The sequence below is a fragment of the Stegodyphus dumicola genome, chromosome 4 (genome assembly GCF_044657685.1).
Source record: "Stegodyphus dumicola isolate Sdum_Otavi_A_Nest chromosome 4, ASM4465768v1".
NCBI lineage: Eukaryota > Metazoa > Arthropoda > Arachnida > Araneae > Eresidae > Stegodyphus > Stegodyphus dumicola.
Genome location: NC_140771.1, coordinates 221,377,344 through 221,393,081, shown reverse-complemented (window position 1 = coordinate 221,393,081; position 15,738 = coordinate 221,377,344). Strand labels below are relative to the sequence as shown.

Genomic DNA, 15,738 nt, shown 5'->3' with positions numbered 1-15,738 from the left:
TAATATTCTAGAATAATCACTATAGTTTCCCCTTCAATTCCCCAACAGTGGCCGAGCGATAAAGTCGCTGAACACTGGTAGTTTGGTCTGAGTTTCGAATCCCGCGAGATGGCTGTCTGCATGGGAGTTTTCGTGGTTTTCCCATGTGTATACGAGCCAGTTTCTCTCAGAAAGTCCTCCACGAAGGCATCCCTTCCCTTAAGCAAATAGACCTCGAGCCTTTGCCGTGATCACGTAAACCATAAAACCAAACTTTAAACTGTAAGCCCGAAAACTAACGCAACTTACTGGAATTGTAAGATACCGTCTTAAAATTTCTGGAAAACGATGAAACGTATTCAGTTTAATAGAGATGAGTTAAAAGGTTAACTCATTTCCTCCAAAAGTTCTTGTCTAAATAAATCAATTTAAAATTTCAAGAAGTAATGGACAGATCTAATTATCATTATTTAATTCAATTTGAACTATCAGTTTCAGAGCGCAAACTATGGTGTGAGTATGGTAAGCCTTTGATGTTTCAATGTTTGTCAAGTTAAAACAGTTTTTTTAGCTCCAAATTACACTGACGAGCTAAAACTTTATAACCATTTTAATGAACTCGTCTGGGTGACATGGAAGGCACGTGATTAAATGGGAATGGTATTTAACTGCTGCTTAGAGAACTCGCACGATAATCGCGGCATACAAGTGGAACAAGGTAAAGAATCATTCTTACTCTTACTTTTCCAGTGATGTGAAAGGTTCTTGATTTAAGCAAATTTGATAGAGTAACGGACCGAAGACTCGGAACGAGTATACCCAGAACTCCACAACTAGTAGGTTGTTCAAGATCCGCTTTTTATTAGTACTTATGCAACGTGGATAAATGACGTAGAAACTAGCAGTAGACCAGCAGTAGTGTTGGCGTCCATGCGTTCATCAAAGTGAAAGGACGTTGAAGACTGTCCCGTTTGGTACAGCAAAATCGTCGCCAGGTGGCTCAGCTGGCAGCCCAATACAATGCAGGTCCAAGTGCAAGTGTCCTTAGTTGTGGAGAACAGACCAAAGCTGCGGAGCATGTGAACATAACTGCGGATCAGTTGCACTCTTACATGGAGTCTGTCTTCCCAACTGGAAATGGAATCTTCCAGCAGGACAATGCCCCATGTCACAAGTTCGAATTGTGTTGAAGTGGTTTCAGGAGCATAAGGATGAATTCCAATTAATGTCCTGGCCACCTAACTCGCCGGATCTTCACTCGATAGAGCACATTTGGGATGTCATGGAGAGGTAGCTCAAACACCCACCAGATAGAAATATCTCGACTTACCGCTGCTCAGCTATTTCGTACAACCTGTCTCTAGTCATCTACCAAGAACTTGTGGAACACAAGAAGTAATGGCCATTTTATTGTGGAGGCTCCATGTCCGCCGCTGCCTTCTATTGAAGGTACGGACAGTTACAACCCTGCTTTCTCCGGGATTCGAAACCGAGCCCTTCCGTACCCCTAACCGGTATACCGTACGGGCGACGTAATGTCTAGCTACCAGATGTGAGTTTCGGAGTTCGAATCTGCTAAGACGTGTTGCAGTTGATTTGAAAGCCAAAGGTCGCGTAACGCGTTATTAAGTAGGTGATCATAATGTTTTGGCTCTTCATTGTATCTCATGGAAGAATATTTAAGGCGGATAGCTGCCAGAAAGTTAAAAGCAAAACAGAAATTATGAAAGTGAAAAGATGGCTGCATGTTTCAAGACAAACACTCTCTGACCTTTGCAAATAAGGATTTTGTTTGACCTTTGGAAACAAGGAAGCAGGGATAAGGTCGTGAAAGAAAACCTATTGCTGTTTAAAATCAGTTTTTATCTGGAACTACTTATCTGAATTTGACGGGTAAGCAGCTGATTTTAAAACTTTTAACTGCTACTGGAACTTTAGTGTTTTGGCAAACTGTACACAGAACGCTTACACAGGAAATTTTTATGCCACATAATCAAAGGTTATCACAGGAAAAAAATCTCAGTTGAACTGGTATGAATGAAATTAGGGGTGACATCTTTAGTAATAATCCTTTATTCTTTCTAGTGGCGTATTCACATTCAGTTTAAACGCCCTGTATTCAAGGAGCCCAAACCAGGAAATGCTCTAACCAGTATTAGGAAATATGACTGACAGCTACGAGGTTCAGATATGATTTTAAGTGAGTAAGGAAATAAGTCTCCCGCCTTCATATTCCACAGACGATCCCTGTGTCTGCCAAGATACATCAAGATTAAGTCCTATATTCTCACTTAAAAGCATTGTAGAGGTGCATTTGGATTTGAATTTCATATTACGGACTCTATGTGAAACAAAGACGTTTGCTTAATTTCTTGAAATCAAAAACATTGAATAGATAAGCTTACGGGAAGTAGTTGCGAAAGCTGTTGCACGGCAAAATTTTTCTGCCAGCGATCTGAATAACTTAAAGACCATATTAATGGAAGAATGGAAGCTACTTCTTTAAACTTTAATTAGTTACCTTCTTAACAGCTATGAAGTTGTATTGTGATAAATGAGCACGAATTAGAAGAGATCATATTCTTTTTAATAGCAAAATTTCTGATCCATTTAGTTTCTTTTCTAAAAGTGTACATTAATATTATTTAATTTCTAAAAAATTTCATTGTCGTCTATTATTTGAATTTTAATTGCTTTACCATATAATTTGAAGTCGTGTCTAATCATATCAAACCTTTTAGCTTATGCTTTTGAATTATATGATGATATGTCGATGTTTTCAAGCAAGAAGATAATTTTGGGTACCAGTGAAAATTTAATTTATCGTGGAAAGAATTGTTCATAGGCTAACGGTTAGACTTACTAATTACACGCAATGAAAGAGATTGAATCAATATATTAACTTCGATGACGGAAATGGAGTAGAATAGGAAAGGAACTCTTTTTTGACAGCTTACGTCAGAGCACCTTCCCTCCAATAGCAGCTGCCGAGAATGTCACGCAAAGGTAAACGTAAAACAACCAGAAAGAGCGCCAACACTAATGGTAGAAAGTTCTTAACTGTTCTTACAGATGTTTGTGATGAAGCGTTCATAAAATTCGGATAAATTGATAACAAAATAGTAGGCGATCAATAAATCTAAAGACTAGAACTAGAACATCGGTACTACACATAATTGACATTTTATCGTAAGTACAAAAAATGAATTTATTTTCTTTAAACGAAAGTCTATTATTAATATTTATATTAATGTAAAAGTTATCTGCTGCTTTTTTCATAATTTATTATGTTTTTTGTGGTGTCACAAATGTTTTTCCGTACCTTTTCTTTTCTATGAATTCCTGTTTTAGTTATTTGCGTTTATAATATATATCTAGAATTAAATCTTGGCGTATATAGAATAAATACTTGCAAAATTTTGCACGCAATTAGTCAAGTAATTTGAAACGAATGCATGATTTCACATGCTGCAATGTGAATAATTAAAACGATAAAATACCGATATTCTAAGTTTATGCGTTGGAAAAGACTTGTGTTTTTGATACATTTTGTTAGAATTTACTTAGTTTGTACAATTTTCAGTTTATTTAACGCATAAAAAAATGAAATTTCTGAAATTCCCTAAAATGAAAAGAAAGAGAAAAATAACTTGTTTTGCAAATTATGAGTCAAAGATTGTGCACATAGCAGTAAATCTATGCTGTAAACTTAATATCGATATAACAATCAGAAATGTTAGAAATGCTTTTATGAATGTATTTAAAGGATTCTCAAAATTTTAAAGCAGTTTTTTCGGTTTACTTTTATTTCTTTATAATATAATTTTTATTACTTTATTAATATATTTACATTAAAAGTCATTTTGGTTTTGTTTATTACATTATTAGACCTATAAAATGTGCATATTTTCAAATATAGTAAAACATATATTAAGAAACGATACGAACAAAACAAATTAATACAAAAGAAAGTATTCCAATTAAGACTAAACCCCAAATAATGACAGTATCTTTTTAATGATAACTATTTAGAATGAAATTTAACATAAGCTTAGAACCCAAAACTGTGATTGCATTAATTTACATTCATCTTTGTGATTTAGGAACAAAAATTAATACTGAAAGTTAAAAGTACTTTACACTATAATTTTTCGTTGCCTACAGTGGCTTCCATTTGCTTTCGGTCACTTGTGTTTTCCAATTTTCTGAGAAAATATTAGTTTCTAAATATTAGCAAAATTACTTTATTTTTCTTTCAAATATACCATCGATCATCTGTTTTAAAATCTGCTTGTTTTGAATAAAGTTATTCAAAACATTTTTTGGTAAAAACATATTTTATTCAAAACGTTTTGAACATAAATTCCCATAAGTATTCAGACACTTATGGGGATTCACGTTCCCCATAAGTGTCCGAAGTGTTTATTCATGGATCATGAATAAACAGTATATATTTAATAAAAATGTGAAAGTAACGGGACATGCAATATTTTGTTGGACATCTTTTAACTGAAATTACACTTTTAATGCATTTTTTCATGGATTAACTAAATTTTTTTCATGTGAGAATGCTCTATTTTGTAGTGTTCCTCCGTAGGCGCTATTTTTACGAGTAGTAAAGCTTTCGGAGAAATGTCATGTTCCCATATTCTTTTTCTCAAAGTCACTCCCTAGTTGTTCCGTAGGATTTAAGCCCGAAGAATAGGGAGAAGTTTTGATAAAAACTAAAAGCGAACATTTAGAGCTGTATGTTAAGAATCGTTTTGCTGATAAATCTTGGATATATTTTGCATTCCAAGTTTTCTTGCAGACGCTTTTAGGTTTACGTTAATATTATTTATATATTTATCCCAGTCCATATTACTTTCGATTAACTTCAAATTTCTGTTCCAAAGGCAGTAAAACATCCCTCAAACCATTATGACTCCTCCCTTTTCCTTAGCAATAGGCAATAGATTTTTCAAATTCAGTTCTTAATTTGGATTTTGCTAACTATTAATTCGTCTATAAGCCTCAAATATATATTAAATTTTGACTTTTCTGTAAATTTCTATTACAATTTGATTAAACTCTAATTATGATGGATTTAGTGAAAGCCAAAATTATTTTCCTTGTTTGCGCGTTGAAAAAAAATTCCCTTTTGCTGATCACCCATTGTATCCATGCGCTATAAATGATTCTTCTAACTTTTATGACTTTTCATAGAATAAATATGCGATAGAATGAAAATTCCTTGATGACATATTCTAATAATAACAATATCTTTTTAATGATAACTACTTAGAATGAAATTTAACATAAGCTTAGAACCAAAAACTGTGATTGCATTAATTTACATTCATCTTTGTGATTTAGGAACAAAAATTAATACTGAAAGTTAAAAGTACTACATATCATATTTAATAGAACAAATATTCCTTGATGTTAGCTTGAGCTTGGAATGTGCTTCAGATTCCAGTGCATTTTCAACAGTTCCACGTAATTTGCATCGTTTTATTACAGCAAAAGTAGGTAAACGCTTTACACCAAGAAATTTTGTATATTTTGAATACTTTTACCATCTTTGAAAAAAGCTTAGTTACTAAACTTCTGACAGAGGTGGTCTTTAATTTGTAGTGCCTTGTTACTTCACTTCAAATATGAAATTATTAATATATTTTGCTAAATATGGAAAAAATTTTAAATGCAGACGATAATTCTTGTGATATTTTATTTAAGAGAAAAAATTATAACTAGAAACATTATCTGCCAAAACATTTCAATGAAAATTTGGAGTGTCCTTATTATTATATCCGAGTTACGGATTAACACTTTCTGAATAAATTATTTTATTACCAGGAGCATTTTGATGATATTTACTTTGCAACAAACAAAGCTTAAGATAGAGAAAAAATAATATACTAGAAAAACCTTTTGAAGTGTGTTTTTCAATATTTAGTAAAAAATCTGTATAAATAAATTTTAAAATTACAAGTGCCTGAAAACAAATGTGAGCCACTGTATAAAGGAAAAGTTACAGTTTAATGAAGATTATACGCAGAGGCCTACCTCTTCATTTTTTAAGAAAGTACTTTATTTACTTATTCTTAAATTACATCTGATAAAATTTTTATTGGTTAACTTTGAATATGAACGTATTTTTATTTAAAACCAAGCAATATAAAATTTTTTTAAAGTCAATTTCTACTTAGGTCAACATAGAAAAAATTTAGTTTAGTTACTTTTTATTAAATTTTTTTTTGTTTCTAATTTATGAAGCTGACTGTGGTCTATAATTTCTCATTCTATCCATCTCTTTTAATGCTTCATTATTTCAAGGAACCTTTCCAGTGAGTTTTGAACAGTTCACTTCTTCAGATAATATTCCATCTAATGATTTCCCACAACTCAAGGCGACATATGCTCAACCTGCTGCGAGGAGTTTTCCTCCTAGATATATTATTAATGAATTTTCGTTTCATACTGGGACATTACACCCGCTTCATCCAACTCTATAAAACTACAATTCTTTAATTTCATACACTTTAAAAATCTTTAGAACTCTCTGTCTTACTGTTGCCACTTATTTTTGTTAAATATTACAATCCCATTTATCACAGTCATGTACTATTATTTATAAGTTGTTAAAAAATTAATTTTTACAGCATGTGAAAATTCCTAACAAACGGTCATTATTTGTAAGTCTTATAATGTATTTAAAAAAACAGCTTATCTTTAGTTCCGATAAACAGGAATAAATAACTAGGAATTGACTTTAATATGTGAAAAAACTGTATTAACATCAAGTGTCGTCCAGTACAAGTTTAAAAAAATGTATTTGAACTTGAGTGGATGAATAAAAGTATTTTATTAACGATTGAAAATTTGAACAAGATATAGGGAGAGTGTGAGCTAATAGTAGGAATTTTATACACTTGGGGATATGTTGACAAATGGATAAGAATATATTGGATATGTTGACAAAGTTATAAGAATAATTTAATATTTTACCTTTAGTGTATTATAAAAATAAAATTTTAATGAGATATGATTTGAAGATCTATAGAAAATTCTGCTGCTTTTATTTTGTAATTAGATGTGTTACAAAAGATCTAATCATATTTCTCTTTACAACTAGAAGTTGCATATGAACAGCATATAATAACATTAGTGGGAGGAAACTTATATTTTATTTCATCATGTGCCTTCTACGCCATGATGTAGATACTAGTTTTCTACTTATTATAACAGCTGTGCTTTGCAACTTGACATTAAACGAATATTTAATTATTTTAGGTCATGTCAAAAATAATCTTTCGCTAATATAAGATGTCGTGATTTTTATTAACGTCTGAAAGTATGTTATATTTTATTTTGCGTCAGATGAATAAGGTATTGAACAGAATTCTGAAATGTGCTTTAGTTTTGTGTATTGGCTGATGAATTAATGGTTTACTTAGGTTTGTTCACTTTTTGCTTTTTCCATGGTTTTAGAAGCTGAAATTCTTATGGGTTAGACATTTTTAGGTGTGTGTATATGTGCCTTTAATTAAGCTTTGAAAATGTTGTCTAAACATTCACAGCAGTTGTTGACATATATGAATTATTCATAAACTAGGGCTCAGATACACATGCACATAATTATATATGATGGATACTATATAATGCAAACTACAGTAATAGTAATTTACTATTGGTAGATTAATAAATGAATGAATTTTAATATTAAAAATATCAACAATAGATAATGATACAGCTTAAATGATGTAAAATTTAAATAAAATATAATGAAAAAAATATCTATAAAAATTGTTCTTAAAGTAAATGGGAGTAGTAAAAACGAATAGATGAATAAAAAAAAGAGAAAGGAAACTAATATAAAATTGCCAGATGGTTTGCGATCTCTTTCCATGGTTAGAGCAAGTTTTGAAGAGCGCACAACGCTCCCGGAGTAAGTAAAACAAAACAAAAAAATATGAAACAGAGAGAACTGAAATGAAATCATGAATAATAATTAAGAAAATTAATAGAATCGGAAAATAAAATTTTCACAGAATTGAACTCTATAGGAAGAACTTTGTTGCAAATGTTAAATCAGCTAATGCAGAGAATAACAAATAAAAGCAGTATTAAAGGTAAACATGAAAATATTGACAAGGCTGGTGTAAACAGAGCTAAAGTTTAAGCAAATGTGATATGTGAGGGCACCAAAATCTTTTAAGTGCTTAAGGCTTCTAAAAGTCTTAATATTGGCTTTGAGTTCCAAAATTAGATTATTAAGAGATTGACTGCTGGAATCAGAGGGTTTACATACAAATAAAAAACATCACTAGGTTAGTTGCAAATATATATGATAAAATAAAATGATTAAGCAATAAGCAGATAATTATATATTAACATAGAGGCAATTAAAATTTCTATCCATCGGAGTAATTGGCGAAAAGAAACATTTCAAAATTATTCTGTTAAACATACAAAATTCGTTGCTTTTCTCACTTTTCTTGAGATCGCACGACTAGACTTCACACTTGAACAACCATCAATATTGAGCTTAACTGTCCATTTCTTTCTTTTTTTATTTATTTATCTTATGGGAAATATTTCTTTGGTAAAACTAAAGCCGGAAACTCCGTAGACTATCCCGAGATGTGAGATTTCTGTATCACACTGGCTCGATAACCCCAGTATTCATGGAGCATCAAATAAAAGCATGAAATGTTTCTACAGGTAACATAATGAATTGCAATACCGGAGAAAGAGCACACGAAGAGGAAGTCCGTAATGGCTCATGACATAGTCAAATTCTAGCTCTGAATCTGACGAAGACCTGGTTATCAGACAGACTGGCTAACAAAGAAGTTAAATCTTGCCCTATTTGCTGACTTATAGGAAACATCAGCATATCCAAAGGGCTCAAAGAACAAGAAAAGTTGAAAAGGTCCATCGTATAGCCCTTTTTAAAAGCACGTTATCCGTTTTCAGGCATTTTCAAGTGCCCAAATCTGTATTAAATTAAAATTCATCTCTCGGCGAAGAAATAAAATACAAACAAACAAATTGAGCTTTAGTTTCGAAAACGGCCAACCTCTTTTGACCACGCATGAAGAAAGTTGACAACGAATTTTTATATGTATCTTGCTCAAAAGTACTCCTCTGGATGTTGGAAGAGGGTCTGGATTTTAATCAGAAAGTGACTCTTTTTACAAACAAAAGAGAACATTATATTTCTGTTCGAGATGAGCAGTGTTTTAAACTTGAGAAAGTCTTCTGACACATCTAAATGCAGAATTTCAGAGGCGAAAGAAAACTAAGACTTTCAATCACATTAGAGAGAATGTTAAAGGAGATAACTTATTAATTACCGGTTTTAATTATTATAGTTACACAAAGCATGAAATCTACAGCCAAGTACATTCGGTAGCTACGCACATTCTCAAGGATAATTAAGTGTGACTGTAAGCATTACAGATTTAAACCTGAATACTTCGAAAATGTGAAAAGATAAATCTGAAATACGAGAAATAAACAAGTACTTGAAAGTTCAGTTTAACGAAGTACTCAAAATAAGTTAAAAACTAGAGATAATTAAACACTGAGTAACAAAATTATATGACTAGCGTTTTGGACTTGTTCAGAGTTTAATTTATAAGGTATTTCTCCCGCCTTCCTATCGTGCCTTCGTGGTGTAGTGATTCTGCACGCTGGGCCGGTATTCCAGAGGTTCGTGGTTTGATTCCCGGCGAAGGCATTTGCTAATTTTTCATTTCTCTGGAAAAAAATCCTGTCTCCACAGTAGCGCTCAAACTAAAAGGGTGTTGTATGGTGATTCTCCTCACCCAGAATTTGGCGAATGGATCCCCTAAAAACCCCAGTCGCCCTTTAATTCTCCCGCGTGCCTTCGTGGTGTAGTGGTTCTGTACTCTAGGCCGGTATTCCAGAGGTCCGTGGTTCGATTCCCGGCGAAGACGTTTGCTAATTTTTCATCTCTCTGGCTTCGAAAAAAATCCTAATGTCTCTACAAATTAACTGCAGTATAACATTAATATTCATGAAAATTTGTAAGCAATCCTCAAGATATAAGGTTTCACTTCAGAGAGAGAGCAGTTATAACTGCTATTACTTCAAAACTAATAGGAATAGTACGCCTTGTTTAGTTGCATAATACATTGTTCAAATAGAGAATTAATTGGTGTTCCCGAATTTTATTAAAAATACATTAAACTTTTTGGCCAAGTTTTTGATCCAATTTGTAGAAGAGTAAGTTTTTTTTTTTTTTTTTTGTTTTAAATTTCTAGCTTTTTTTTTAATTTTGCATTTTATTTTTTCTTTTTTCCTTATATTTTTTCTCCAAGAATATATTTAATTTATTTGCTATACCTTGTTTTTTCCTCTCCTGAAGCTTCATCAGAAAGGAAATAATTTTTAATTTGATAGGTCAATATTCTAACTGAAGTTTTGATTTCTGTTTTCCTTTATTTGGGGATACTTAGGGCATCGGCTAATATGATGCTGGGTGCAAGCCTCCTTAAAGCTCATGCAGATTTCTCCTTTTAGAGTTCTGACCACATTTGACTAATCTTTTGGTGAGCAGGGGAGAGGGAAAGCAAGGGTTTTATATTTGTTTATATCTTTGCATAATTTTCAAAGTTACTGCGGAGTTATTTACTTCAAAGTTACTTTTTTTTTACAAACTTTGAATTCTTTAAAACTTCATTATTTTTCTACATGTGTGAATTTATCACATGATTTATGCTCATGACATTTTTTCGTATGTCAGTATTATAAAAGGGGACCTATTTCCATCATAAATTAGGAAGTGAGGGATAAAAAATTGCACTACCTTCGTTATTACTAGGCCTTTGTTTTTTTTCTGTTTCCACGGCAAGCATCGGAAACGATACTACATTGCAATTTGCAATGTTTTACTTAACTGTTTACTTCGCATTTTTCATTTTTTCTAGTAAGAAAACCGTGACCTCAAAATACAGTGTGGTCATTAAAAAACCACCTTGATATATGAACTCCTAGCGGCCTGTCCGCTCAACCAATCAAAATGAAATTTCAGATATTGCTATTCTAAAGTATGCTACCGAGATTGTGATGATTTAAAACAATAGAGCTATCACGGTTACGACTACAGTGAAAACATTTTGAATGGCCACACCTACTTTTTTCCTGCGCAAATTGTTCAGCGCATTGTAAAACCACAAATGGGGTTAGAACGATAGAGAAAAATACGAATGGCGTTAGATGAAAATTGGCGGCGTAAAGCATTTGCGAAGAACAGCATCGGAAAGGACCAGTGACAACAAAGAGAGGAGATTCAATTGACGCACTTTACAAACTTCATAATAGAAGCACCAATCAGGCACTGCTTACGGAAAGCCTTTACTAGGCATCACGGGAGAACTATCTTAAGTCAGGTGTTCGAATATGCTAACAAGATGATAATAACAAGGAAACAACGAGGTGAGTTGATCAAGGTGTTTTATCAGAACGGGGAAAATTTGCAGTGCGAATGTGAATTTAATGGAAGCAATGTGAGTTTACCAGCGAAATAAGTTAAGACGAGGATCATGTTCCGTAAAAACTGCACGTGAATTGATAAAAAATTTGAAGAATCTGGATACACATGTGACAGACTGCGATCCAGACAACCATACGTTCCTAATGAAGCTGCTGCAGAAGTGCATAATACGATTACTGAAAATCATCACTGCATACTGCAAGTGATGTTACCTGCATGTTACCATAAGTGTTACCTGCAGTTTGAATATACTGAAAACCAAGGTACTCGAGCTTCTGCGAACTGTTCTGCAGATGCTACCTTTTTGATTCCAGCGTGTCCAGATGTTGCAACCTCCAGGCAAACAACAGCGCGTCGGCTATGCGAAGGTTTTCCTCATCAGATATTGTGAAGATAGCAGGTGAATGCTGCGGATATTATGGAAGAGCGGGGCGCATTTTTCCCGGACTAGCAACGTAAATTCTAAGAACTGCGTTCACTGGGCTGACGAAAATCCTTACGATGTGGCACGAGCGCCTTTACAGGACGCTGAAGTGACTGTGAGGTCAGGTATTGCAAGCACATTCGTTCTCGGTTCCGTTCATTTTCCGAAGAGATCACTTCCACAGGTATGTAAACATGCTAATTCCAGAATTGCAGCTGCGAAATGTCGTTAATAACGTTGTGTGGATGCAAGATTGTGCTCCACCACATGTCGCCACCTGTGTTTGGCAAGTGCTGCAACAGCAATTTGGAGGTAGCATCATCTACCGTAACTTCGCAGATTCGTGGTCACCGCTATTTCTCCACCTTTTTCAGATGAATTTTTAGTTCCGGGGTTATCTGAAATCTCAGGTACACACACATCAGATCCATGAGATTTGTCAGAACGAAAAGATACCACAAAACATGAAGTTATACAGATTTCTTCTGCAATGTTAAGGGTCGCTCCCACTGGGGTTTATCTGAGCTAACGGAGTCAGTTCCATGTGTCGACTAGCTCAGCTATGCCTGCAGTTCAGATTTTTCAACTCGCTGCCCTATGGGGAAAACCTGGTTTTGGAGATGGGTTGACTACGTCAGTTGTCTCCGTTAGCTCATATAAACCCCAAAGGGAACGGACTTTTAAGTTTCATCATTGTTGTTAACAATTTCCCGCATGCAATGCGTTATCGTCGGCAAAAGGGGGCACGCTGAAAACTTAGTACAGTAAGACCCCGCTTAACGCGGGGGATACGTTCCATCAAAGTAGAGCGTAATGCGAAACAGCGCTAAACGAGGCTATCTTTACATGTAAATATTGGGGTTAGGGAAAGATGGCTAGGAAAATGGTTAGGTATTAAATTTAAAAAGTATGTTTTTTTAATAAAAATAAAACCAAACATTTATTTCTTAAAGCCCAAATTAATACCACATTGTTATTTCTTGCAAAAATAAAAACAAAATATAAATAACAAAACGAATATTCTTAAAAAAAAAAAAAATTCGAAGTCAGTCATATTTAGTTAGCCTTCCGCGTTTTCAGTGTTCTGCCTTTTTGTGACAAAAGCATCTAATGTTGTTTGCCTTTTTCTTTTGCGTTGTTCTCTTAAAAGTTCTTCATAAACGGATAGAGCACCTCTAACACCACGCCTTACTTTTGAGCTCCTGTCAAAATTCGGATCATTTTCAATGAATTGATCCATTATTTCAGTTATAGTAGACAAACTTCTTTTTACAAACGCCATCGAAAGTTCTTTTTGCTCTTCTTCTGAATCACTGCAGTCAACATTTTTGTTTTCTTCTTGTTCAGTTAATTCATTGAGCTCATCATTAGAAAGACTAGCCGCTGCTTCTTGAATTATTTCTTCGACATCTTCCACATTTACCCCTTCAAAATATGTATGTACAATACCGCACCAAACAAGAAATACAAGTACACTCTTTCGGATATGTATTTGAAACCTATCGCTGCATAATATTTCGGGGAATCCCCGTATGCTGCGAGCGATTTCGTGGAATCCCCGGGTTGAAATAAAAGAGCGCTAAACCGAAACAGCGCTAAACGAAACAGCGTTAAGCGGGGTCTTACTGTAATTGCAATAAAAGTTCCCCCCTCTTCTCTCTTGTGCTGTCATTGGTCTTTTACAGTGCTCTGCTTTTAAAATGTTTTACGCCAACAAATTTTTGTCATATATGTATCATTCCAACACCATTTATAGTTTTTCAGTGCGCTGATCAATTTGTACAAAAAAAGTGGGTGTTGTCGCTCAAAAATTTCGAGCCCGTACTTCCAAATAACAACGTATGAAATTTCATTTCGCTTGGTTAAGCAAATAGGCCGGTAGAAGTTCATATATCAAGGAAGTTTTTCATGACTACCCTAATATGTGTTTGCACAGTTTTTTAATCAACTATATTAACAAGTTTGCCTCTATGGTAGTCGATACGTATAGAATGGAATATCTTCAGTTTAAAATTTATGAATGACCTTCGGATAATCATTTACGTTGGATAATTAAATCCGAAGGACTTTACCTTTTAGTTTTCTTCATCCTCGATAATTCTTAGAGCCTTTATTTGTTCTTTTATTGCTATTTAATCAGTTACTTGCTCTGAAATTACTGTGAGTTGAATACGATAGGAAAGTTCTGTAGGGTTACAAATTCGTTTTGGTTTTTTCTCGGTGTTCATATTTTCTTCATCATTCGGTGATGCGAATTCATTCTATTGAGGCAGTGTTTTTGGCCATTGGTTACCAATAACGTTTATTGGCAGCGGCCATTGGTTACCAATAACGTTTATTCATTTTTTTTTGAAATTTGCAAACAATCTTGATGAGTTTAGCGCGGCTTAATAATTTTTTAAAGTCATGTTTAGAGTTAATCTAAACGATTTATTTTACTACAAAATTAAAAATACGTATCTATGCTGTGTGAATTTAAATAATTACAATAATTTAACTTTCCATTTCATGCGAAGTTCTGATGTGGGCCTTTCATATGAAATGATGACAATTGTCAATTTTAACAATTTTGTGTGGACAAATGAAAATTAATGTCTGCATATAAAGTGTAACAGCTTTAATATCGTTATTAATCTCTCGTGCATTTGAAATAGATGAATAATAAATAATGTACAGATTACTGGCAATATTGAAATGCAGGCTCGAGAGCTGCATGCATTTTCTCGCACGAAGCATATAATTATTTTTTTTTAAATAAGTTTATAGAATATGTTTTCTCTTTTTGTTTTGTATGTCGCCATTTTTTTTAGTGTTAAATAAAAGTTATTGCTGTGTTCCATCATTGGAGTTGCTTTATTTCGCCAAAGAAGTATCACAGTCTTAATTATTTTGGAGGCACCGACGAGATCGAATAAGCGTGCGTATTTTTATTTCATTAGTTCATCACTGAACATAATATTAGTGATTATTACTTCCTGTTAATATTGAATTGCTTTATTTTATTAGTTCATCACTGAACGCAATATTAGTGATACCAGGTTATTACTTCCTGTTGATATTGAATTGCCTTATTTTATTAGTTCATCACTGAACGTAATATTAGTGATACCAGATTATTACTTCCTGTTGATATTAAATTGCCTTATTTTATTAGTTCATCACTGAACGTAACTTCCTGTTGATATTGAATTGTCTTATTTTATTAGTTCATCACTGAACATAATATTAGTGATACCAGGTTATTACTTCCTGTTAATATTGAATTGCCTTATTTTATTAGTTCATCACTGAACGTAATATTAGTGATATCAGGTTATTAACACTGAACTGCCTTATTTTATTAGTTTATCACTTGAACGTAAACTTAGTGATACCATTTTAATGCCTAATTATTTTGGAGGCATGAAACATGAAAGAAGCTCAACAACGGAGGAAAACATGGTACGATCGAAACGCAGTGAAAAGAGAATTTGCTAGAGGAGATTTAGTTCTTGTTTTATCAACGAATCGTCAAAATAAACTAGAAGTACAGTGGAAAGGACCTGAAAAAATAGAGCAGAAAATTTCAGAAACCAATTATATTGTAAGTTTCGAGGAACAAAATGAGCCAAATCAAGTATATCACATAACCATGCTTAAACCATATTACAAAAGACCAGAAATGATTAATATGATAACTGAAGTGGAAGGAGACTTAGAAATGGACATTCCTCGTTTACCTTCGAATCCAAGTATATTAAATTTCTCGGACATAATAGAGGAGAATAAACTCGAGAAAAGGTTAAAATCTGAGCAAATAGAAGATTTACGAAAGATTTTATGGAAATAT

General features: G+C 33.4%; 1 protein-coding gene across 2 annotated transcripts in view; it reads left to right on the top strand.

The window, feature by feature from the left end:
• Nucleotides 1–3,013: 3,013 nt before the first annotated feature.
• The window catches only part of LOC118189290 (ras guanyl-releasing protein 3-like), a 194,450-nt gene continuing 181,725 nt past the window's right edge, over nt 3,014–15,738 (top strand). Inside the window, exon 1 of one of the 2 annotated variants that reach the window (XM_085816009.1) lies at nt 3,014–3,168. The gene's annotated coding sequence lies outside the window, so the exon portion shown is untranslated. The remainder of the gene's footprint in view (nt 3,169–15,738) is intronic. The other variant, XM_085816010.1, reaches the window with a different exon arrangement.